Source organism: Hyla sarda, chromosome 13, assembly GCF_029499605.1.
Source record: "Hyla sarda isolate aHylSar1 chromosome 13, aHylSar1.hap1, whole genome shotgun sequence".
NCBI classification, from domain to species: Eukaryota; Metazoa; Chordata; class Amphibia; order Anura; family Hylidae; genus Hyla; species Hyla sarda.
This window is the reverse complement of record NC_079201.1, coordinates 10,723,539-10,748,724: the sequence shown is the minus strand read 5'-3', so window position 1 is coordinate 10,748,724 and position 25,186 is coordinate 10,723,539. Positions and strand designations below refer to the sequence as shown.

The following is a 25,186-nucleotide window of genomic DNA, read 5'->3' as shown; positions in this document are numbered from 1 at the left end:
ATTTATATATATATATATAGAGATATATAGATATATAGATATATAGATATATAGATATATAGATATATAGATATATAGATATATAGATAGATATATATATATATAGATATATATATAGAGATATATATATATATATATATATATATATATATATATATATATATATATATATATATATATATATATATATCAACTGGCTCCAGAAAGTTAAACAGATTTGTAAATTACGTCTATAAAAAAATCTTAATGCTTTCAGTACTTATGAGCTTCTGAAGTTAAGGTTGTTCTTTTCTGTCTAAGTGCTCTCTGATGACACCTGTCTCGGGAAACGCCCAATTTAGAAGCAAATCCCCATAGCAAACCTCTTCTGAACTGGGCGGTTCCCGAGACACGTGTCATCAGAGAGGACTTAGACAGAAAAGAACAACCTTAACTTCAGAAGCTCATAAGTACTGAAAGGATTAGCATTTATTAATAGAAGTAATTTACAAATCTGTTTAACTTTCTGGAGCCAGTTGATATATATATATATATATATATATATGTTGGATATAAAAGTTTTCTCCTGGAATACTCCTTTAATATTATTGTTATTATATTATATTATTATTATTACCATTATTATTACCATTATTATATTGGGTAAACAGTGTTCTCTCTATACTTTTCCAATATATCCTTATTTACCATCTTTAATTATGGGAAGGAATAATAATGATTGTGACATTTAATCAGATACAACCTGTAAGTTACAAACAATGTCGTTGCGATGACCTCTGCTCTGTAGCCTGGAACTCTTCTTCTTCCTGTCATATTAACATTTCATTAGTTTTTAAAAAGCCGTCCGTCAATAAACAATAGCAGTTTTATGACCAATTAACTGTTTTCTTTTGACTCCTGTTGAAAGGGGGAACTTATCTGCCGCAACTTATTCCCCACATGGGAAATATACTCGGGAGCACATAAACATCTTTGGAGAGAAGAATTGTCCTGATGCTCAACTTAGGACAGCGGATATTTATTGTGGAAATATTATTATAATTAATCCCTCAATGACCTAGTAGATGAGTAACCTGATAAAAATAAAAAGAATAAAAATATTGTGGTGTCCCGGTACCGCATCTTATCCGGTACCTGTGTATATGGGTCCCCATAGCCAGAGTCCCTAGGACGTCGGGGTCCTTTTTGTCTAGTTTGCCCCTTGTCACCTCTTATCTAGATAGTCATTAAACTAATGGTTTATTCAGGATTTATGTAAATATAACAGTACTAATGTATATAACTAGTTAATTACCTGTCCGGAGCGTAGCAGGACCTGCCGGTCACGTGATCAGGTAAACTCTATGGTTTTTGCTTAAGGACCTTTGGGGGTCCCTGTGAAGTATTGTGCCCACCATGCTTTGTGACGGTGAGTGACAGATATTCGGACCAATCAAAACAACCCCGCCCCTGCCCATATAAGGGAGCGGCGGCCATGTTTCTCTCTCTTGTTCCCGGGCTGCCAAAGGAGCAGGATCTGCGCAGCTATCTTCCGCAGTGAGTTAGGCCCGAGCCTTGCGGCGACGGCTGATCTATTCAAAATCGTGAGTGTATCAATCCCTAAGCACACTGCAGGATCACCGGACCTTATCTATCCCCGGATCTTCGCAAACTACCCTAAATTCAGAGACTTGTATTATTATTCAAGGTCCGCAACAACTGTCAGTCACTGAACTATATAGAGACCGTTATTGTGCATTGGATATATCGCAAGCATTTAAGTAAAGTTTATTCAAGTACCTAGTGGACCTTCAGTCATTTTATTCATGCACCTATCGTTACTGGGAAGGGCGGCGATGGGCCGGAGAATTACCTCAGCATACTAGCCCTCAGCCTGGCGTCACGATCTATAGGGTTAACCTTAACGACACCTCAGCTACCATACACCCCCCAAGGGCTACCACAATATGACCACTGGAACCGATTCAAAACAACTAATTCTTCAAAGGGAACCTGACTAGATGACCTTGATCGTGAACTTAAAGGGGTACTGCGCTGGAAACATTTTTTTTTTTAAATCAACTGGTGCCAGAAAGTTATACAGATTTGTAAATCACTTCTATTTAAAAATCTTAACCCTTCCAGTACTCATCAGCTGCTGTATGTTCCAGAGGAAGTTCTTTTCTTTTCGAATTTCCTTTCTGTCTGACCACAGTGCTCTCTGCTGACACCTCTGTCCATTTTAGGAACTGTGAGTAGGAACACCAAAAAAGAGAAAAACCAACCTACTATAACAAGCAGGTGGGGGTGCACCAACTAAATGGGAACGCCGAAAATGTGTATCAAATAGTGCACACAAAACATGAAATCATGATAAATCCATATACTTTATTAGATACAAAAAGTTAAAAATATACATAGAAAAGTGCAGAGTACATAAAAAGGGCACTGAATCACCATGGAAGGGTAGGTATGAGTCATAAAGCAGAAAAGTATATAAATAACAGGCAATGCGGGTAGTAAATGCAAGGAAACCTTAGTAAGGTTTCCTTGCATTTACTACCCGCATTGCCTGTTATTTATATACTTTTCTGCTTTATGACTCATACCTACCCTTCCATGGTGATTCAGTGCCCTTTTTATGTACTCTGCACTTTTCTATGTATATTTTTAACTTTTTGTATCTAATAAAGTATATGGATTTATCATGATTTCATGTTTTGTGTGCACTATTTGATACACATTTTCGGCGTTCCCGAACTGTGAGTAGGACCAAATCCCCATAGAAAACCTCTCCTGCTCCGGACAGTTCCTAAAATGGACAGAGATGTCAGCAGAGAGCACTGTGGTCAGACAGAAAGCAAATTCAAAGAGAAAAGAACTTCCTCTGGAACATACAGCAGCTGATAAGTACTGGAAGGATTAAGATTTTTAAATGGAAGTAATTTACAAATCTGTTTAAATTTCTGGTACCAGTTGATTGAAAAAAAAAATTTCCAGGGGAGATTAATCCGCTGGAAAACATATATATATTTTTTTTTTTTTGTAAACTGGTGCCAAAAAAGTTAAACAGATTTGTAAATTACTTCTATTTATAAATCGTAATCCTTCCGGTACTTATCAGCTGCTGTATACTACAGAGGAAGTTGTGTAGTTCTTTCCAGTATGACCACAGTGCTCTCTGCTGACATTGTCCAGAGCAGGAGAGGTTTGCTATGGGGATTTTCTCCTGCTCTGGACAGTTCCTGAGACGGACATAAAGTGTCAGCAGAGAGCATTGTGGACAACACAAAAAAGAAATTCAAAAAATAAAAAGATTTTCCTCTGTAGTAAACAGCTGCTAAAAAGTACTAGAAGGATTAAGATTTTTTTAATAGAAGTAATTTACAAATCTGTTTAACTTTCTGGCACCAGTTGATATAAAATGTTTTCCCACTGGAGTACCCCATTAATGCTTCCAGCCTACAGGATCCTGGGTGGGGTGTTTTAAGCCCAGCTCTTCTTGATCCCAGTGCTGGAAACTTTCATTAAGCTTGCTCGCAGAACTTTCGTAAAGTTCGCTTAAAGGGGTACTCCTCCCCTAGAAATCTTATCCCCCTATTCAAAGGATAGAGGATAAGATGTCTGATTGTGGGGGTCCTGCCAATGGGACCCCTGCGATCTCCCTGCAGCACCTCCTGTTCGTTTAGAACGCCAACTGCGGCACCGGAGGCTCGTGACGTCACGACCACGCCCTCTTGTGATGTCATGCCACACCGACTCAATGCAAATCTATGGAGGGGGTGTGGGGGCCAACATGAGGGGGCGTGGCTGTGATGTCACGAGCCTCCGGCGCCACATTGCTAGTCATCCAGCATGGAGCGAAGTTCGCTCCGTGCACTGGATGACTGGGGTGCTGCAGCCAAGATTGCGGGGGTGCTTTTGGATAGGGGATAAGATTTCTAGGGGCGGAGTACCCCTTTAGCCCTAGTCAGCATCTATTCTTTCATTAGCGGGAGACTAAATACTCAGAGTGATAAATAAAAAATAAATAAAAAACACTTAAAATTAATACATTAATTCAAGTAAAAATAAAGTAGCATTATATTTTAAAACTGGTATTTTCTAGGGGTGATGGGAAACGGGAACACACGAGATGATTATGCAGTTCAATAGGAAACTCAATAGGTTTTCAGGCAAAAGCATGGTATTGAACAGCACATAACCTGGATAGCGGTATAGTTTACATGAAAAGAAATGACTTTAGAAACCGCTTGAAGCCGAGTGCAGCTCTCACTTAAAAATGCACGTTAATTACCAGGGATTGGAGTGGAATTCTGATGTTGTCCTCGCCCGGTAATGACTTCTGCTTATTCCCCGCTTGGAGCAAATGTCATTTTAATTGTATTGTTACATTTGTTTTCCTTCTCTTTCCTAGTGATCTTGAGGTAGTTATTTTCCGAACATTTCTTAAAGGGGTTGTCCAGGAAAAAAAACTTTTTTATATATATATCAACTGGCTCCAGAAAGTTAAACAGATTTGTAAATTACTTCTATTAAAAAATGTTTAATCCTTTCAGTACTTATGAGCTTCTGAAGTTAAGGTTGTTCTTTTCTGTCTTAGTGCTCTCTGATGACACCTGTCTCGGGAACCGCCCAGTTTAGAAGAGGTTTGCAATGGGGATTTGCTTCTAAACTGGGCGGTTCCCGAGACAGGTGTCATCAGAGAGCACTTAGACAGAAAAGAACAACTCAACTTCGGAAGCTCATAAGTACTGAAAGGATTAAGATTTTTTAATAGAAGTAATTTACAAATCTGTTTAACTTTCTGGAGCCAGTTGATATGTAAAAAAAAGTTTTTTTCTTGGATAACCCCTTTAAATGCGCACTGTCAGATTGAAAAGCTTTTTATATGTTGTCCATCTTGACAAAAGGGGGTATTCCAGGCACCTCTGGGTTTCCGGGAGTGGGGACGTGATGTCACGCCACGCCCCCTCCATTCAGGTCTTTGGAAGGGGGCGTGACTGCCATCATGCCCCCTCCCATAGACATGAATGGAGGGGGCGTGGCGTGACGTCCCGTCATGGAATTCGGGTGCGGAAGGGAGATCGCGGGGGGTCTCCGCAGCGGGCCCCCCACAATCAGACATCTTATCCCCTATCCTTTGGATAGGGGATAAAATGTTTTTGCCCGGAATACCCCTTTAACCTTTCTAATATACTTTATAAAAAAAAAATGTTATCTCCTTTTTATAGAAATCATGGCTTATAAAAAAAAAGACCACTAGGGGGCCCCAGACCATCCAGAACATAATACTGTCCGGCTGCAGCATCATCTTTGTACCCGCTGAAGCACAAGCCGGAACAAGAATGTGAGGGTAGGACTAGCACTCCTCTGTGCTCACTCCTGTCCTATCAGACTGCACCATGAACACAGAGAGGAGGGGGTTACAGAGCAGCCTGCAGTGATTGGATGAAGAGACCCAGCACTGCACAGCAGACTAAGGGAGGAAGTGAATGCATGATGAGTCAGGGCGGGCTCAGTGCTAGTCTCGAACACACCCATTCCTGAGCAGTGGATTTCAGAATGAGTGAGCAGCAGAACGGAGGAATTTGGGAGCCAAATACAGAAGCCAGACACATAAAAAGGACATGTAAAGCATCTGCATGACCTAGTAAGTAACATATATATAGAAGCATTATTTATTTCTGTTATGTGGCAGGTACAGTTTACAAAACAGAACAAACAATATCGAAAATAGGACAAAATATAAAACAAAATTACTAAATAATAATTACTAAATATGAAATCAAATATCAATATCAAATTTGAAGAGCCTCAAATTGTCCAAAGGAAATGGTCTGGATATAAGGGTGGTCATTAGAGATGAGCGAACTTACAGTAAATTCGATTCGTCACAAACTTCTCGGCTCGGCGGTTGCTGACTTTTCCTGCATAAATTAGTTCAGCTTTCCGGTGCTCCGGTGGGCTGGAAAAGGTGGATACGGTCCTAGGAGACTCTTTCCTATGACTGTATCCACCTTTTCCAGCCCACCGGAGCACTGGAAAGCTGAACTAATTTATGCAGGAAAAGTCAGCAACCGCCGAGCTGAGAAGTTCGTGACGAATCGAATTTACTGTAAGTTCACTCATCTCTAGTGGTCATCTATAGTAGTGGTCTTTTATAGAGGTTTTACTATGATACAGAATACAATACATAATAATAACTAAATGCATCATACAACAAGGTACAATTTTATATTAATCAGTGAGAAAATATATATTTAGGTTCTTATTTATTTGAAGGGGTACTCTGATGGAAAACTTTTTTTTTTAAGTCAACTGGTGCCAGAAAGTTAAACAGATTTGTAAATTACTTCTAATAAAAAATCTTAATCCTTCCAGTACTTGAATACTACAGAGGAAATTATTTTCTTTTTGGAACACAGTGCTCTCTGCTGACATCACTGTCCATTTTAAGAACTGTCCAGAGTAGGAGAAAATCCCCATAGAAAACATATGCTGCTCTGGGCAGTTCTTAAAATGGACAGAGATGTCAGCAGAGAGCACTGTGCTCGTGATGTCAGCAGAGAGCTCTGTGTTCAAAAAAGAACATTTCCTCTGTAGTATTCAGCAGCTAATAAATGCTGGAAGGATTAAGATTATTTTAATAGAAGTAATTTACCAATCTGTTTAACTTTCTGGCACCAGTTGATTTAAAGGGGTAATACTCTGGAAAACATTATTTTTAAATCAACTGGTGCCAGGAAGTTAAACAGATTTGTAAATTACTTCTACTTAAATATCTTAATCCTTCCAGTACTTATCAGTTGTTATATGTTGCACAGGAAGTTCTTTCCTTTTTGAATTTCCTTTCTGTCTGACCACAGTGCTCTCTGCTGACACCTCTGTCCATTTTAGGAACTGTCCAGAGCAGGAGAGGTTTCCCATGGGTATTTGCTTCTACTCTGAAAAGAAAATGGACAGAGGTGTCAGCAGAGAGCACTGTGGTCAGACAGAAAAGAAATTTAAAAAGAAAAGAACTTCCTGTGCAACATACAGAAGCTGATAAGTACTGGAAGGATTATGATTTTTAAATAGAAGTAATTTACAAATCTGTTTAACTTTTTGGCACCAGCTGATATATATATATATATATATATATATATATATATATATATATATATATATATATATATATATATATATTTTCCAGAGGAGTACCCCTTTAAAAAAAAAAAAAAGTTTTCCACCGGAGTACCCCTTTAATTTTTTATTCCAATGCAGATACTTTATTTTCACTGATTTAAATGAGTTATTTGTGTATTTTTTATTTATTTATACTGTAAGGTTAAAAAATCTTCACGTTTGGGTTTTTATGTTCCAGTTGGTAACATGCTGCACATTCTGTATATTTCTGCTTTGTGTCATATAAATAGGAGAAAGGAAAAAGAAGAAAAAAAAACATACAAATTATTCAAACTTCGCTTTTGATTGAAAAACAAGACGGACAATGGATGAAACAGAAATACATATAATTGTTATGGCAACCTAGAGCGCTATAATGGATTGACTGTAATATACGCAGAGAAAAGTACAAAAGTTCAGATAGCACCAGCAGACGTAATAGTCATCTGACTCCAACCTTGTGCGCGCGACATTATTTGCGTCAGCACTCTAGTTTTCCATGTGCATTTTTGCTTGGTGCAATTTAGAATGAGATGTTTCAAGGACAGTGCTGCGGCTACAAACTTTCTATGGTGACAGCCCTGATTTAAAGGGATACTCCTCCCCTAGACATCTTATCCCTTATCCCGCACCTGGAACCCCCGCTATCTCTGTGCAGCACATGACAATCGCTCGGAACGCTGGGTGAAAGCGTCATGTCATACCACCACACCCCCTCAATGCAAGTCTATGGGAGGGGGCCATGCCCCCTCCCATAGACTTGCATTGAGGGGGCGTGACGTCTCATCTCCCACCGCTAAGAACAAAATGTTCCCAAAGCTGGGGCAGCGGAGTACCCCTTTAATCTACACATGTATAAAACCCAGTATGTGTGTGTATGTATGTTCCAGCATGACTGGAGATAGTTCGATTAAACTTGGTATACAGGTTAGTTATATGTCAAATAGAGTGTAGAGATGTCCTAATACAGACAACCAGCAGAGCATTGTGTGTCTAAAGTGTCAATCACCCCTACTGAAAAGCTTCTACTGAAAGAAGGAAGTGAGAGGAGACCCTATTCTGTGCATATATGAAAAAAGGAAGATGGGAAAACCCCTTTAGCTCTGCTGCCCAGTTACTCCTCCTCTCCCCTTGTCCCTCCTCTTCCAATCCCTTCACTGGGGTGGAGGGGAGGGGAGTTGTATACATTATACACTGTATACAATACATAGCCATCTATATGTGATATTTACCATCTTGTCGCTGGCCCAGGCCTCTACTTGGGTAGCCCCACCCCTTGTGACCTTATCGCTAGAGGCAGGGCTACACAAAAAGAGGCCCAGACCAGTGACAAGATGGTAAATATCACTCTCTTTACTGTATATATGATGCACCCATGTCGATGCCTGAATAATGTATTCCTCCCCCACCCAAGGAGTTAACTAGCACCGTTTAGCAGCACTAATTATCTCCTTCCTTGCTGGCCCTGCACGAAGCAGCCCAGCATGATGCTACAGCAAATTCTATAGCGGATTCGATGAGTTTATTGTGACAAAAGAGTTGAGCTGTGCAACTTAACCCTTATCTCAGGTTCACAGCAAACCAGATACTTTATAAAAGTTTGGAGAGCCCAAGAGCCCAACATTCGCACAGCTGGCTCAACTCTATTTTGGCATAGAACAATCATACAATTGTTTAAGAAGTCCTGGTAATGGCTGCAAGCTTTTGCTGTTAAAAGGGGTACTCCGCCCCTAAACATCTTATCCCCTATTCAAAGGATAGAAGATATGATGTCTGATCGCAGGGGTCCCGCTGCTGGGGACCCCCACAATCTTGGCTGCGGCATCTCAGACATCCGGTGCATGGAGTGAACTTTGCTTCGTGCTGGATGACTGGCGATGCGGGGCGGAGGCTCGTGTTGTCACAGTCATGCCTTGCTCATGATGTCAAGGACACACCCCCTCAATGCAAGTCTATGGGAGGGGGCGTGACTGCCATCACGCTCCCTCCCATAGACTTGCATTGAGGGGGCGTGGCCGTGACATCACAAGCGGGGCACAGCCGTGAAATCGCAAGACTCCGGCACTGCACCCGATGCTCTAAACGAACAGCGGATGCAGTAGGGAGATCGCTGGGGTCCCCACGATCAGACATCTTATCCCCTATCTTTGGCTAGGGGATAAGAGGTCTAGGGGCGGAGTATTCCTTTAAACCTTCAGTGTTGATATGGTCGTATTGTGTATCTAGATAATAATCTGTTTCTATTCCTTCTCACTATGTTTTAGAAGCACGTGGCTGCCACAGTGTGAGAACCTTGTTGTAGACAAAGGTCAGTAGTATATCATATCGGGGGTACCTGCTTCTATTAACACCCTGTATTACAAGCTGCCAAACACCAAAGCTTATGTTAATGATCTATTCACAATCTAAAATACAGGAGCACACAATAAAATTAGATTTGACTTTCCGGTGTTAAATCGACATTGAATATTTAAATATTCATAATGGAAACTTTTAGACGTACACGTTCACATGACAAGGCCAATTAGTTTCTGGTAATTATTAATCAGTTCACGTGCTCATTCCCACCGAGCAGACAATGGTTACGTAATGAAAGGGGATTTTTACTTAATGTTCATAAATTAGGAGAAAAGATGAGAGAAGAGCAATTGAATAGGCAAGAGAAACCGCTATACAATAATCCGGTAATATGCTTTTTTCCCCAACACAAAGACACAACAAACTTCGTGAAAAAAATAACCATTGGTTCCCAACTTGGGTTCTGCGGCACACTGGAGTGCCGTGAGGACCCGTTATGTGTGCCGTAGTGGAATGGTGAGGAAGATTGCGACTGTACGCGCCAGGGCCCAGGTAGTTTACCTATTCCACAGGGGTCCTAGCAACTCCGATGTGAGGTCACTATGCCACAGCCACTAGAGGCTGGTTACTTCTGGGATGCACACTATTGACATTATTTTGCATGTCATGTTTCATAGGTAGGTAACACCAAAACCTCACATATTTTTGAAGCAACACAATCGAGCTTTAAAAAGTAAGGAGACAAAAATGTTATTAAAACATTGTATTTTTTTAGGAAATGTACCGTATATACTCGAGTATAAGCCGAGTTTTTCAGCACGATTTTTCGTGCTGAAAACACCCCCCTCGGCTTATACTCGAGTGAACTCCCCCACCCGCAGTGGTCTTCAACCTGCGGACCTCCAGAGGTTTCAAAACTACAACTCCCAGCAAGCCCGGGCAGCCATCGGCTGTCCGGGCTTGCTGGGAGTTGTAGTTTTGAAACCTCCGGAGGTCCGCAGGTTGAAGACCACTGCGGCCTTCAACATCATCCAGCCCCCTCTCACCCCCTTTAGTTCTGAGTACTCACCTCCGCTCGGCGCTGGTCCGGTCCTGCAGGACTGTCCGGTGAGGAGGTGGTCCGGTGGGATAGTGGTTCCGGGCTGCTATCTTCACCGGGGAGGCCTCTTCTAAGCGCTTCGGGCCCGGCCTCAGAATAGTCACGTTGCCGTGACAACGACGCAGAGGTGCGTCATTTGCGTCATTGTCAAGGCAACGCATCTATTCCGGGCCGGAAGCGCGGAGAAGAGGCGCCCCCAGTGAAGATAGCAGCCCGGACCACCTCCTCACCGGACCACCTCCTCACCGGACAGCCCTGCAGGACCGGACCAGCGCCGAGCGGAGGTGAGTACTCAGAACTAAAGGGGGTGAGAGGGGGGCTGGATGATGTTGAAGGCCGCAGTGGTCTTCAACCTGCGGACCTCCGGAGGTTTCAAAACTACAACTCCCAGCAAGCCCGGACAGCCGATGGCTGCCCGGGCTTGCTGGGAGTTGTAGTTTTGAAACCTCCGGAGGTCCGCAGGTTGAAGACCACTGAGGGCGAATGATGAGAAGAGGATGATGAAGGGGGGGTGTGGGGATGATGAAGGGGGGTGGGGATGATAAGGGGATTATGAAGGGGGGATGTGCGGGATGATAAGGGGATGATGAAGGGGGGATGTGTGGGATGATAAGGGGATGATGAAGGGGGGATGTGCGGGATGATAAGGGGATGATGAAGGGGGGATGTGTGGGATGATGACAAGGGGATGATGAAGGGGGGATGTGTGGGATGATGACAAGGGGATGATGAAGGGGGATGTGTGGGATGATAAGGGGATGATGAAGGGGGGATGTGTGGGATGATGACAAGGGGATGATGATGAGGATGTTAATGACGGGTCTGGATGATGACAGGGGGGGATGAGGTATTTCCCACCCTAGGCTTATACTCGAGTCAATAACTTTTCCTGGGATTTTGGGTTGAAATTAGGGGTCTCGGCTTATACTCGGGTCGGCTTATACTCGAGTATATACGGTACCAATGTAGCCACTAGCTGACCATGTCCATTGAACTCAATGGATCTGCCCAACTATGCTGTGGTGTCTATCAGAATGTTAGCAAACCTTTTTGAAAATATTCCAATGTCTACCTTCAACGTCATTCTTTTGGGACTTTTGGTTCTTTAAATGCGAGACAGGGGCAGTAAAGTCAGTTCAGTTCTTTGTCTTTCTTTTTCCCAGAAGTAAATGTTGTGCAACCTAAAAGATGAGTGTTGTCTCGGACCTTTCCCAGCTTGCTGTGCGGCCCGAGACACTACATCACCAGTCAGGTGCTGAAAGGGGTCTTGGCTGTGTTGTTTGTTGTGTGTGAAACCGCCCCCTGATGATGTTACCCAGGCACATGTGCATTTATCATCACACAGATCCACAGCTTGTGTGTCAGGTGATGTCAGGCAAGTCATGTGATCAAAGGGACATGGTTGTGCTGCAATTGGTGGGGCGACCAATGTGTGGAAGGGAAATAAGTCACCTTCCACCTTAAAGCAAAAGGATCCTTGGGATTGTAGTCCGAGGAATGCCACAGAAACTGGAAGTTCCCAAACAGAAGCCAGCAGCGTGATGGAGGACACAGGACACGGCCATTTACCACCAACACAAGCACAGATCCTTGGTAAGCATATCCATTACTGTATGGCACTTAATTACTAAAGTCACTTTATGTTGAATAACCCCTTTGTATAGGCCTATAAGTCTGCGTTTACTTGACTCTCCATTTGACTGAAACTTTTTTTTATTTTTTTTAACCATGATTAAAGGAAACTGAACATACGGCTCTTCTTTACAGAGAGCATTGGGTTTAAAGTCACACTAGGATTGAAAGATAAAAGCAGGAATAAGATATTTCAGGAATCTGGTGACAAAATGATACAATGCACCGGAGAATAAACCAAAAATCTTGTCAAAGGACAGAAAGCGGCTGCAGCTCTAGAGTTTTATTTACAGAAGGAACTTTAGTCTACAAATCACCGGGAAACTGTGTGTAAATGTCACAGTCCTATTGAACAGATGTCTGGCAGTTTCTCATATCTCTAAAGCTGTCAGTTCAGCGGATAATTTATAGGGACGATCTCCTATAATTGTGAGGAGCACATTGTTTTGATGTGACATTACTAAGTTGGTCATGATGTGAAACATATATATGAGGCAAAGTGACATCAGCTTTATGCATAATCTGGTATAACATAAGGAGCCCCAAACTCCAAAGGGGTGGAATAATATTCTGAAAAAAGAAATTATTGTTTGTATTGGCTTCTTAAGAGTATTTGTCAATTTTTTTCCTCTTTTATTTAAGATATGTATATATACATATTTTTTTTATGTACACATTTTTATAAAACCGCACCTGTCATATCACAAAATAATACTTTTATATGTTCCTCACTAGGTCATGCAGTTTCTTTAAAATGTCTTTTTTTATATGTGTCTAGCTTCTGAATTTTGATCATAAATCCCTCCGCTCTGCTGCTCACTCATTCTGACATTCACTGCTCAGGAAGGGGCATGTCTGAGGCAAGTACTGAGCCCGCCCTCACTCACCATGCATTCCCTTCCTCCCTAAGTCTGCTGTGCTGTGCTGGTCTCTTCATCCAATCACTGCAGGCTGCTCTGTAACCCCCTCCTCTCTGTTTTCATGCTGCAGTCTGACAGGACAGGAGTGAGCACAGAGGAGTGCTAGTCCCCCTCACTTCCTGGATTTTGTCCCAGCCTGTGCGTTAGCTTCAGACAAAGATGATGCTGCAGCCAGACAAAATTATGTTTGGGATGGTATAGGGACCCCTAGTACTCTTTTTTTTTTAATAAGCTATGATTTCTATAAAAAGCCAAAACATCACAACCCCTGTCCCCAAGGTTGGTGTGTTATTACAACTCAATTCCATCCGGTTCACTGGAATGGAGCTGCAATACCATACATGAACTGAGGACAAGGGTGGCACTGCTTCTGAAAGAAAGCAACTATGTTTTTTCTGTAAAGCTATTGGTGCCGTCACATATGAGGCCATGCCCACTTCTAGCCTCCTTCACGCCCCCTAGGCTGGAGCAGTGTTAATGCTCAATAAGTTACCCATTGTGTGACTTGCTGGCGCACCTTAGTGCATAACCCAAAAGCTTGTACAATAAAGGGTTACTCGGCCCATAGACATCTTATTCCCGTGCAGTGCAGACACCCGGCTTTCTGAACATTATGATCAAAATGCTGGGTTTGGGCAGCCGTGGTCATAACACCACGCCCCCTCCATTAATGTCTATGGAAGGCGGCGTGACAGCCGTCACGCCCCCTCCAATAGACATGAATGGAGGAGGTGTGGTGTGGCCTCACAAGGGAGACGTGACATGACGTCATGACCACTGCCACCCAAACCCAGCTTTTTAAACATAACGTTCGAAACGCCAAGTGTCTGGATGGAGATAATGGGGATCCCATTGGCTGGACCCCTGCAATCAGATATCTTATCTCCTATCCTTTGGATAGTGGATAAGATGACTAGCAGCGGAGTACCCCTTTAAGACGGACAATATTTTTGGGCTATAAAGCTTTTTTTATGATGAAGTACCCTGTGACAGAAGAACATTGGCTGAATACTTCATGTACACCTTTTTGTTCTAAAGCGGTTATTGTTTGTGTATGTTTTTTGTAACATACATCACATCCTATTGTGGTAGGAACGCCACACTTTACACAGGGACACCGGCTGATCCACAGGGGTGCGCAGAATGCAATAGAAGTGCACTCTTGTTAACTTCAAGAACACTTTTCTTAGTAAGCTATGTTTTCCTCTCTCATTAAAATTACATCTAAACACTGAATAGGGGAGATTAAATTATTTAGTCCTCTTTTGTTGTAGACGCACACATGTATTTTTTTGTAGCGATAGAAGCCGAAGAGAACATCATACATTAATCATCTCAAGAACTTCTTCAAATGTAAACAACATTTTCAAAGGTTTTTTTTCTTCTCCGCAAATGGAAATATCTGCAGGAAAAGTGAAATAAGCTGTGGGTATATTCGAAGAATGATATTAAAGAATAAATTTGAGAAAGGTAGACACTAGTGTTGAGCAAACTCAACTTGTATAGCTTGGGTTCGGTCTGAACTTAAGGAAACATTGACTTTGTTGCAAAGGAGAACATTGGCCGGTTTACTTTGGAGGAACCTGGCAATGTGGCGTCAGCACCAGAATAGCAGAAGGAAGGAGGAACGTAGATGTAATGTCGGGTTAGCCCAGAATTAATTGCTAGCACGAGTGTCCCCATGATCTCTGGTTGAGTAACAATGAGTTTCATGCATCTACCGGCCAATTTGTAGGCAGTATAGGGGTGGGTCAAAGGCACCAGAAAAGTCTCTGTATGCGCTACAGTGACCATTTTACGGAAAGGAGCCATAAAGAGAAGATTTGTGTGAGGGACAGTGTGTTTGTAGCACAGAGAAGCACTCTATTTCTACATTATCATATCTGTACAAAAAGTAGCCAAAGATAGTGTGCTGCGTTTCTTTTGTCAGGGCAAAAGTGTTAAGTGTGCCAGTTTTTATGTGTGGTAGACTTTGTGAAGCTGTGAAAACAAGTCTTTTGTGTCATATTTGAGCACAGTTCTTTAAAGTGCAGATTCAAGTGTGCCAGTTTTTGTTAGTGGCACACATATAGTAGTGGGAAAAAAAATGTATAAAAAAAAAATAGAAGCTTTTTGTAAGTTCAAAAAATACATTGTCTCGTCATCGCCATTTAATCATGCCAGTTTAATTCAGTGGCACACAAATATTTAGTGAAAAACTAAGTGAGTTCAGAAAACACAAGCATGCCAGTTTTTTGCTAGTGGCACACACATATACTTAGGGAAACAATTATCAAAAAAAAAACTTTTCTTGTGTTAGTGGAGAAAACACATTGAATAAATGTCACAGATTCCAACTAATTTTCAATTAAAATTCCAAAATCGGCAAACCCATGGCTAGAGAAAAGGACACTTGTCATTTCCTTTGCCAGTAATCATGTTGGGGGCAGTACCAATACTAAAGGCACCAGCCATATGCCCAGGTCCAGGTACAAGTAGCAATAGAAGCCAGGTAGTAGAAGCAGCATTCCATCTCCTTCAGTCGATTTGCTAAGCAGGTCATCGCTGAAGCCCATTTTCAAGGGTGGAGGCTGGAGCGCACCAAGAATTAGTGAGTATCTTGCTGCCGTACAGGATTAGTTTTATTACCCCTTTAAATTTTACATTTTTTGCTAAAGACAAATCCTGCGTTGACGTTTCCATAATTTGTCAGTGAAGGATAGGGACAAAGCATAAAGTTGACCCAAATATGTACAATTATGCTTCATTATCACAAAAGACCACAAAAAAAAAAAAAATTAAGCAGGTACTTAAAGCCTAGGAGATTGTGCCACTACTAGAGATGAGCAAATTATTGAAAAATTTGATTCGGTCGAATTTTCCGAAAAAATTTGGGTTGGTCCAAATTTATTTGCTGCAAATCTGTATTAAAAAGGGCCATAAATAGGGGCGTAGAACACTTTGCCTTGCTGTAACATGCATAGAGTGTGTGTGTACTGTTATTCAGTATGACATGAAGATTAGAGGTGTCGCTATTAGAATCACTGTCGCAGAGCGGCATAATGAAAGAGCCTGGAGGTGGCATCAATATGAGGAGGCCATATGGTGGCTAAATGACACATCGTGGAGGTGGCGGCAGCATAAGGAGACCATGTAGTGGCTGACTGACCAAGCCTAGAGGTGGCAACAGCCTGACGAGACCATAGGGCCTCACAATTGAAAACATTAAAGATATTTTTTAACATTTAAATTGAAGATTTCAAATAGATGAACCTAAAAAGTTTTATTTAAAAGGGGTATTCCAGGCAAAAACTTTTTTTTATATATCAACTGGCTCCGGAAAGTTAAACAGATTTGTAAATTACTTCTATTCAAAAATCTTAATCCTTCCAATAGTTATTAGCTTCTGAAGTTTTCTGTCTAACTGCTCAATGATGATGTCACGTCACAGGCAGGACAGCTTTTCCAGGGAAAACTCTGCTAGTTGCGGCCACAAATCAAGTTTGGCTGCACAGAAGTCCAGCAGATCTTCAAGGTGTGTTGGCATATGCCACCACCTGCTGGTTCCTGCTCTAGTTCTACTTGCTACTGATGAGATGCTTCACTATGCGGGTGAAGAAATCTACTCATCAGCAAGTGTAGACTCAGGCTGCTGCTGATGGAGCTGGTACTGCTCCTGGCACCCCACCCCTCCCCAGCAGCCATGGCAGTGGAAGGTGAGCGCAGAGGGCCCCACCGAGTCAGAACTGCGAGAGGATGGACGACGGCCAACTGACTAGGGAGGATGTCTTTGTAGGTCAGTTTGTCCTCCCTCTCATTGGATGTAAAAAAGGCCCCTATTTTGTGCCGGTAGCGAGGGTCCAATAAGGTGGAGAGCCAGAAGTGAGCATGCATCGTCCATTTGTGTTTAAGTGACTCGGAGGGACTCCCTGCCTCCATCTCCACTGCATACTGCCACAATGTGTCTGGGTCCTCTGTCTCACCTTCCTCATAACCCTCTAGCTGCTCCTGTTCCTCCTCTCCTGTCAGATGACTAGAAAAACCACCCATATTGCGAAACCTAAACTGTGCTCCACTGTGAACCTCCTCCTCTAATTCAGCGCCCACAGGGCTCATGTGGTTGTGAGATGTAGGCGCCACATCTCCAGTGCCCTGACCAGCCATCGTTTCCAACACGTGTTGACTTTGTTCATCCCCTAATCCTGGCGACTGAATAATAATGTGGCTTCCTCAAAGGGCCTCAGCAAAAAGCAGGTTACGTATGAGCTGCCACTGGTTGACATTGAAGTTACACAGGGGAGTCCCCCTAACCGCTTGGATCATCAAGAAATCGGTGATGGCTTTTCTTTGTTCATTTATTCTGTCCAACCTATGGAGGGTGGAATTCCAAACATGTGGAAACGTCACATATCAAACTATGTTGGGGGATACCGTTCTGACGCTGCAGCACAAGGAGAGTGTGCTTTGCGGTGTACGAGTGGCTGAAGTGCATGCAAAGTTTCCTTCCCATTGTTAGGATGCCTTGCAGATGGGGGGGGGGGAACACTTCAGGAATCGCTTGACAACCAGATTGAACACGTGTGCCATGCAGGGCGCATGTCTCAGGCTTCCTTGTCACAGCTCAGACAAGATGTTATTCCCATTGTCGGTCACCATGGTCCCCATTTCCAGTTTTCGTGGAGTAAGCCATGATTCGATTTCTTGATGAATAACTTTTAGCAGTTTCTCCCCTGTCTGACTCCGTTCGCCAAGGCAAACCATGTGAAGAACAGCGTGACACCGCCATGCCCTGCCCACATAGTATGCTGGAGGGGCACTGAGACTTGTCCGTGCAGTGATGGCTGAGGAAAAGGTGGAGGATGAGGAGGCAGAGTCGCACACTGTCACAGGACCAACAGCTTGAAAGTGTGGAGGAGGAAGCGGCGTGACCTGTCCAAGTTGCTGTTGTGGCTGTGCAGGAACCAAATTCACCCAATGGGCCGTATAGGACATGTATTGTGCCTGACCGTAGTTACAGCTCCACACTTCGGCACTGCCGTGCACTTTGGTAAACACTGACAGGCTCAAGGACTGGCCCACCTTCTCTTGCACAAAATTATGCAGGGCTCGTATTGAGGGGGCGTGGTGTGATGTCACAAGGGGGCGTGACATGACATCATGTCCCTGAGGAGCAGCACTGAAGCAGCCTCCGACACAGAATGCCGGGTGCTGAATGGAGATTGCGGGGGGAACAGGGGGTTGGTCCCAGCGGCGGGAACCCTGCAATCAGACATCTTATCCCGTATCCTTATCCTTTTTCCCTATCCTTTGGGTAAGGAATAAGGGTGTATTCCCGCCACGTTTTTGCAATACAGTTCCCGTATACGTTTTCTATGTGAAAACCGTATGGAACCATATTGGAAAACGTATGCATTGACTCTCCATTGAAAACAGTATGCCGAAAGATGCATCAGGTTGTGTCCATTTTGCATCTTGTACGGTTTTGTCAGGTTTTTTTCCTGTACCCAAAACCGTAGTCTACCACGGTTTTAAACTGTATTAAACCGTATACATTTTTTTTTTTTTACATGGGAGTCAATGGGAACCGTACAGAACCGTATGTGCGTACAGTTCCATCCGGTTTTCACTATAGGGTTTTTGATTTTGCACAGTTTTTTTTTCTTGGAATTTCAGTCAAACAAGTAAAAATGTATTTAAAATGGAGTGAAAAGTTAAAAACGTATAGGTTTTTTTCTTAAAAAACGGATGCAACCGGATGCCATTTTTCAAACTGTATATGGTTTTTAACCGTATACAGGTTAAAATTTGTACACACGTTTTGATACAGCTTAGTCCGGTTTTGAGGAATCCGTTTTTCCCTCAAAAACCTTATACGGGAACTGTATTGCAAAAACGTGGTGTGAATGCAGCCTAAGATGTCTAAGGCCGGAGTACTCCTTTAATAATATTGCTAAATGCAAGAAAATATTCGTCATTCTTTTTAGAACACAAAAACAAGCCCACATTAATAATTTTGTGCTCACACGAGTGTTACTCACAATAAGAAGGTTAACGGTGAAAATAAAATATGCCCATTTATTATTAGAAATAATCAATTTAAAATTAAAATGTCCGAAGCCGAATTTTTTTTTTTTAATACTGAGTTTTGCATAAGCTTTTCTGCGCTGTGACATTTGCAGCACATTTATGCAAGTGCATGGTCATCATCTGCAGGTCATATTTTAAATCCTAAATTAATTCATAGAGCGGCGCGGAGGCTCGGGAGCTCATTTTTCACTGTCATACCTATGGCTTAAGTGTCACCATCTCTGTGCTAGACAGCCGCACTTTCCTCTTCTCTCCCTGAATGATGTGTGATATTGTGGCTATTACTTTTGATAAATGTTCTTTGGCGCTTGTCAACTTAAGTGTGATTTAAAAAGAAAATAGAAATTGCCTTTTACTTTTTTTTTATTTCTTTAAAAATAATAAACAATAATATCACACAGTGTTTGTTCATAATGCATAACTATGTAGTCCTGGATAGTCCATACAGAGATTGGCTGGTGACTGTCTTATCCACCCGTACGTGCACAAATATACATACTATATAAAAGCAATTAAAGGGGTATTCCAGGCAAAACCTTTTTTATATATATATCAACTGGCTCCGGAAAGTTAAACAGATTTGTTAATTACTTCTATTAAAAAATCTTAATCCTTCCAATAGTTATTAGCTTCTGAAGTTTTCTGTCTAACCGCTCAATGATTATGTCACGTCCCGGGAGCTGTGCATGATGGGAGAATATCCCCATAGGAGCTGGACAGCTCCCAGGACGTGAGTCATCAGAGAGCAGTTAGACAGAAAACAAAACTCAACTTCAGAAGCTAATAACTATTGGAAGGATTAAGATTTTTTTAATAGAAGTAATTTACAAATCTGTTTAAATCTCTGGAGCCAGTTGATATATAAAAAAAACAGTTTGGGCCTGGAATACCCCTTTAAAGGGTACCTGTCATGTCCGACAAAAAAAAAAAGTTGTGTTACTCAGTACCTAATCCTATTTATATATATATTATTTATTTAATGTGTCTAGCACCTATATTTCTCTCACAAATACCTTCTCTCTGTTGATCATTTGGTTTGTCATTCTGTGCTTCAGAGGGGACGTGTCCTCACTCTGCATGACTCTTCCTCCCTGAGTCTTCTGTGCTGTGCTGGGTCTCTTCATCCAATCACTGCAGGCTGCTCTGTAACCCCCTCCTCTGTGTTTTCATGCTGCAGTCTGATAGGACAGGAGTGAGCACAGAGAAGTGCTAGTCCTGCCCTCATATCTCTGGGTACCAGCGCCTTCTTGAGAGGAACTTATCCATATATTTATCTCCATTGCTATCCACCGGACTGATGGACGTCACACCGGGTTGTTCCTCGTGGCAGCGGTTTCCCTCGATTTTCTACACATAGACGCTTCTGCAGGTGTTGTGCTCTGAGCGCAACACCTAGGGGTAAGAACCCATCTTTACGTTAACCCTTTATCATCGTCAAACGGTCCTCACTAGGACTAAAACAAACTCCTGTTGTTTTTTCTCGTTTATATATTTGCCCTCATATCATGGACTAAGTCCGGCCTGTGCTTCAGCTGGGACACAGATGATGCAGCAGCCGGACAGGATTATGTTCTGGATGGTATGGGGTCCCCTAGTGGTGTTTTCTATAAGCCATGATTTCTATAAAAAGCAGATATAAGTGTTTTTATGAGGTATATTATAAAGGTAAATGTTCAGCCAAGACGTACAACATATAAAAAGTTTTTGACAGTGCTTGTTGAAAACTTCCATGTGCTGCCATCTATAGGGAAACATCAACATATCTATTTTATTGAATGGAGTATTTTATAATCATTTTTCTCTTGAATTTAAATGTCATGAGAAAGAAACATTCTCCTTCTTCCTCCATATAAAATGAGAGGCATATAAATGAACATTGCATTGTAGGGGGTTACAGAGCAGCCCCCAGCGATTGGATGACGAGACCCAGCACAGCACAGCAGACTCAGGGAGGAAGTGAATGAATGGTAAGGGTGGGCTCAGTGCTTGCCTCAGACATGCCCCTTCCTGAGCATTGGATGTCAGAAGGAGTGAGCAGCAGAACAGATGGATTTGTGAGCCAAATACAGATGCCAGACACACAAAAAAAGACATGTAAAGCATCTGCACAACCTATTGAGGAGCATGTAGAAGCATAATTTTTTTCTGTAATATGACAGGTACGCTTTAGGGTATTTTGGGGTGACAAACGCAATACTCTTGACATTGGGAATGTTCCATGTTTTAAAGGGGTATTCCTGGAAAAAAACATTTCTTATATCAACTGGCTCCAGAAAGTTAAAGGGTAGCTCCCACCATCCTATTTTCTGTCCCTGCCTATTGCCCATCTATCCCTAACCCCCTCCCTGCTTTTATTTATTGTTTTACTATATTAAAAAGGCCTTTTTGTCTGCCTGGTAGTGTGCTCACTACCAGGCAGACTTCCCCAGCAGGCAGACGTCACTGATGCCTGCTGGGGCCGGCACTTCTGCCCTTAGTTCATCTATACAGGGTGCCTCCAGCTGTTTCGCCACTACAACTCCCAGCTTGCCTTGACATCTATTGGCTGTCAGGGCATGCTGGGAGTTGTAGTGGGGAAACAGCTGGAGGCACCCTGTGTTGAAAACAATAAGTTAGGGCCATGGGCGCAGCGCTGCGCTACCCTGTTCCCTCCAGCGCTAAACACCCCCCCATGTTGAAACCCCGCTCTCCCCGCAACCCCTGTGTTCAAACCCCGATCCCTGCAACCTCTGTGTTCAAACCCCGCTCTCCTCGCAACCCCCGTGTTCAAACCCCGATCCCCGCAGCCCCTGTATTACAAACCCCTATCCCTGCTACTCCCGTATTACAAACCTCGATCCCCATACATGCAAACTGCAGAGTCAGCGGCGTGCATGGGCAGCATCAGCGGCGTGGTGCAGGAGGAGTGGCAGGTGTCTGAGGCCAGGGAGCCAATGCGCTCGCTCCCTGCCTGTCTGATTGACAGGCAGGGAGCGAGCGCAGGCTGAATGAATTGGGACTGATGCCCGGCCGCATCAGTCCGAATTCATGCGTGACGTCACGCCAGCCTGCAGCCGGCCCCTAGGAGGGAGACCCCTAGTGAACGGTTTTCAAACGTTAATTTAAATATTTTAATAAAAAAAAAAAAAAAAAAGGAAAATATATTAGAGATATGTTGTAGTACATATGTACTACAACATATCAAAAAAAAAGTTGATGACAGTGCCCATTTAAACAGATTTGTAAATTACTTCTATTAAAAAATCTTAATCCTTTCAATAATTATCAGCTGCTGAAGTTGAGCTGTTGTTTTCGGTCTGACAACAATGCTCTCTGCTGACATCCCTGCTTGTCTCGGGAACTGCACAGTAGAGTAGAAGAAGTTTGCTATGGGGGATTTGTTTCTAAACTGGGTGGTTCCCGAGACACGTGTCATCAGAGAGCACTTAGACAGAAAAGAACAACTCAACTTCAGCAGCTCATAAATACTGAAAGGATTAAGAATTTTTTAATAGAAGTAATTTACAAATCTGTTTAACTTTCTGGAGCCAATTGATATATATATAAAAACGTTTTTTTTCCTGGATAACCCCTTTAAGTCATTACACCATTAAGGTCTCCAAAATTTCCAGTAAAATTCTGTATTTTTCTTCTCTCCAATGGCTTTTTGTTTACCTAGGTGAGAGTTTGCAGAACGTCCCCGTTCCGTTGGTTTACACAAACATGAAGTTGTATTGAAGCCTCTGATGCTTTCCTTCCTCCCTTCTCTGACACATTTCCTTTTCTTGCCTAATGAACAGCTGAGGAGTCGATCTCCGTCTTCCAGGCGATCCGCAGGCAGAGACGGCTCCTCTGATGTGTCAGAAATGTTGCCCATTATAACTAATCCTGGGAACTATTATTTTGAATTGTTGGTTTATTTTTTCCAGCTGTACAGATAATGCCAATGTTTGTGACAAAATGGAAATTATGTATTTTAGCATAATTATATTTGTGTCCTGGGTAAAAAACAAAAATGTAAAAATATCACTGCTGCACAGTATTCCGTATTATGCAAATGGTAAGCTACTTTTATTCAATGTCGGATATATTTAATTTTAGTTTTTTGCTTTTTTTATTTTCTTTCTTAAAGTGACCCTGTCATATCACAGAAAAAATAATGCTTCTATGTGTTACTCACTAGGTCATGCATCTGCATGACCTAGTGAGTAACACATAGAAGCATTATTTTTTACGTTTCTGTATGTGCCTAGCTTCTGTATTTGGCTCACAAATCCCTCCGTTCTGCTGCTCACTCATTCTGACATCCACTGCTTAGGAAGGGTCGTGTCTGAGAGAGTACCTCTCTAGTTTTCTACCTTGATATTGCTCTGTATTTTCTGCTCAGTCTCAGTCAGATTCACAAACTGGGAAGGGGCGTTCCCCAGCAGGCGTGACATCATCCGAAGCCATACAGGGGATAACTTCCGCCTCACTCTGCTACACACAGCCCAGAGCAGTTCAGTGTGAGATGAGCTATGATTGGCTAAGGCTGCACACATGCCCCTCAGCACTTCAGACTGCATTTCCTGATTTTGGACTTCTACCAGGCCAGCAGGAGTTCTAAGTCTGTGCAAGAGATGGAGGGGGTGGGGGGGGGGGGGGTTGAATGTGCTGTGAACAAGTAGGGAGACACCTAGTGGCCAATTTTTTAAAACACAAATAAAACAGAAAGTACATTAGAAAGATTTTTTTATTTACCATAAGGAGTGTAATAACAAAAATTTGTTTTAACCTCTTGGGGACGCAGGGCGTATGCATACGCCCTGCATCCCCGATCCTTAAGGACTCAGGGCGTACCTGTACACCCTGAGCCCAGTACCGGTGTTTAAAACGGGGTCACGCCGTGACCCCGCATCACACCGGGTCAGTCCCGGCTGCTAATCATAGCCGGGACCCTGAGCTAACAGCGCGCGGCACCGATCAAAGTTGACCGCCGCGTCTGAAAGTGAAAGTAAACGGTTCCCGGCAGCTCAGTCGGGCTGATCGGGACATCGCGATAAAATCGCGATGTTCCGATCAGCTGGGACGCAGGCGGAGGTCTCCTTACCTGTGTCCGCAGCTCCAAGTCTGAGCTACAGACTTGAGCAATCGAGCCCCTATCTCACTGATCCGTGCTTTGCTTTGCAGGGATCAGCATAAGAGATCAGTGTGTGCAGTGTTATAGGTCCCTATGGGAGCTATAACACTGCGAAAAAAAAAGTTAAAGGTCATTTAACCCCTTCCCTAAATCACCCCCCTTTTCCCATGAAAAATAAATAAAAAAATAAACATATGTGGTATCGCCGCGTGTGGAAATGTCCGTACTATTAAAATATATTGTTAAGTAAATCGCATGGTCAATGGCGCACACTCGAAAAAATTCCAAAGTCCAAAATAGCGTATTTTTGGTCACTTTTTATATCATGAAAAAATTAACAAAAAGCTATCAAAAAGTCCGATCAATACAAAAATGGTACCTATAAAAACTTCAGAACACGGCTCAAAAAATGAGGCCTCATACCGGCCCGTATGCGTAAAAGTTAAAAAGTTATAGGGGTTAGAAGATGAGAATTTTTAACATAGAAATTTTCCTGTATGTAGTTATGATTTCTTTCCGAAGTACAACAATATCAAACCTATATTTATCGGCGTATAACACACACTTTTTAGGCTAAAATTTTTAGCCTAAAGTCTATGTGCATGTTATACGCCGATACACCCCCAGGAAAGGCAGGGGGAGAGAGGCCATCGCTGCCCGCTTCTCTCCCCCTGCCTTTCCTGGGGTCTAGAGCCCTGCTGCCGGCCCTTCTCTCCCCCTGGCTATCGGCGCCGCTGCCCGTTCTGTACCCCTGACTATCGGTACCGGCGCCCCATTGCCGGCGCCGATAGCCAGGGGGAGAGAAGCGGCGGCGACAGCCAGGGGGAGAGAAGGGGCAGCGGCATCCATTGCCGGCGCCGCTGCCCCGTTGCCTCCCCCCATCCCCGGTGGCATAATTACCTGGGTCGGGTCCGCGCTGCTGCAGGC

At 42.9% G+C, this 25,186-nt stretch overlaps 1 long non-coding RNA gene across 2 annotated transcripts in view; it reads left to right on the top strand.

The window, feature by feature from the left end:
- Positions 1-25,186, top strand: part of LOC130297553 (uncharacterized) — an 83,888-nt gene that overhangs the window by 46,556 nt on the left and 12,146 nt on the right. The window contains exons 1-2 of one of the 2 annotated variants that reach the window (XR_008849580.1): positions 5,224-5,632; positions 9,411-9,454. The exons of the other annotated variant lie outside the window; for it this stretch is intronic. This is a non-coding gene — a long non-coding RNA (uncharacterized LOC130297553). Of the gene's footprint in view, positions 1-5,223; positions 5,633-9,410; positions 9,455-25,186 lie in introns of those variants that run through there. 2 annotated transcript variants of the gene reach the window in all.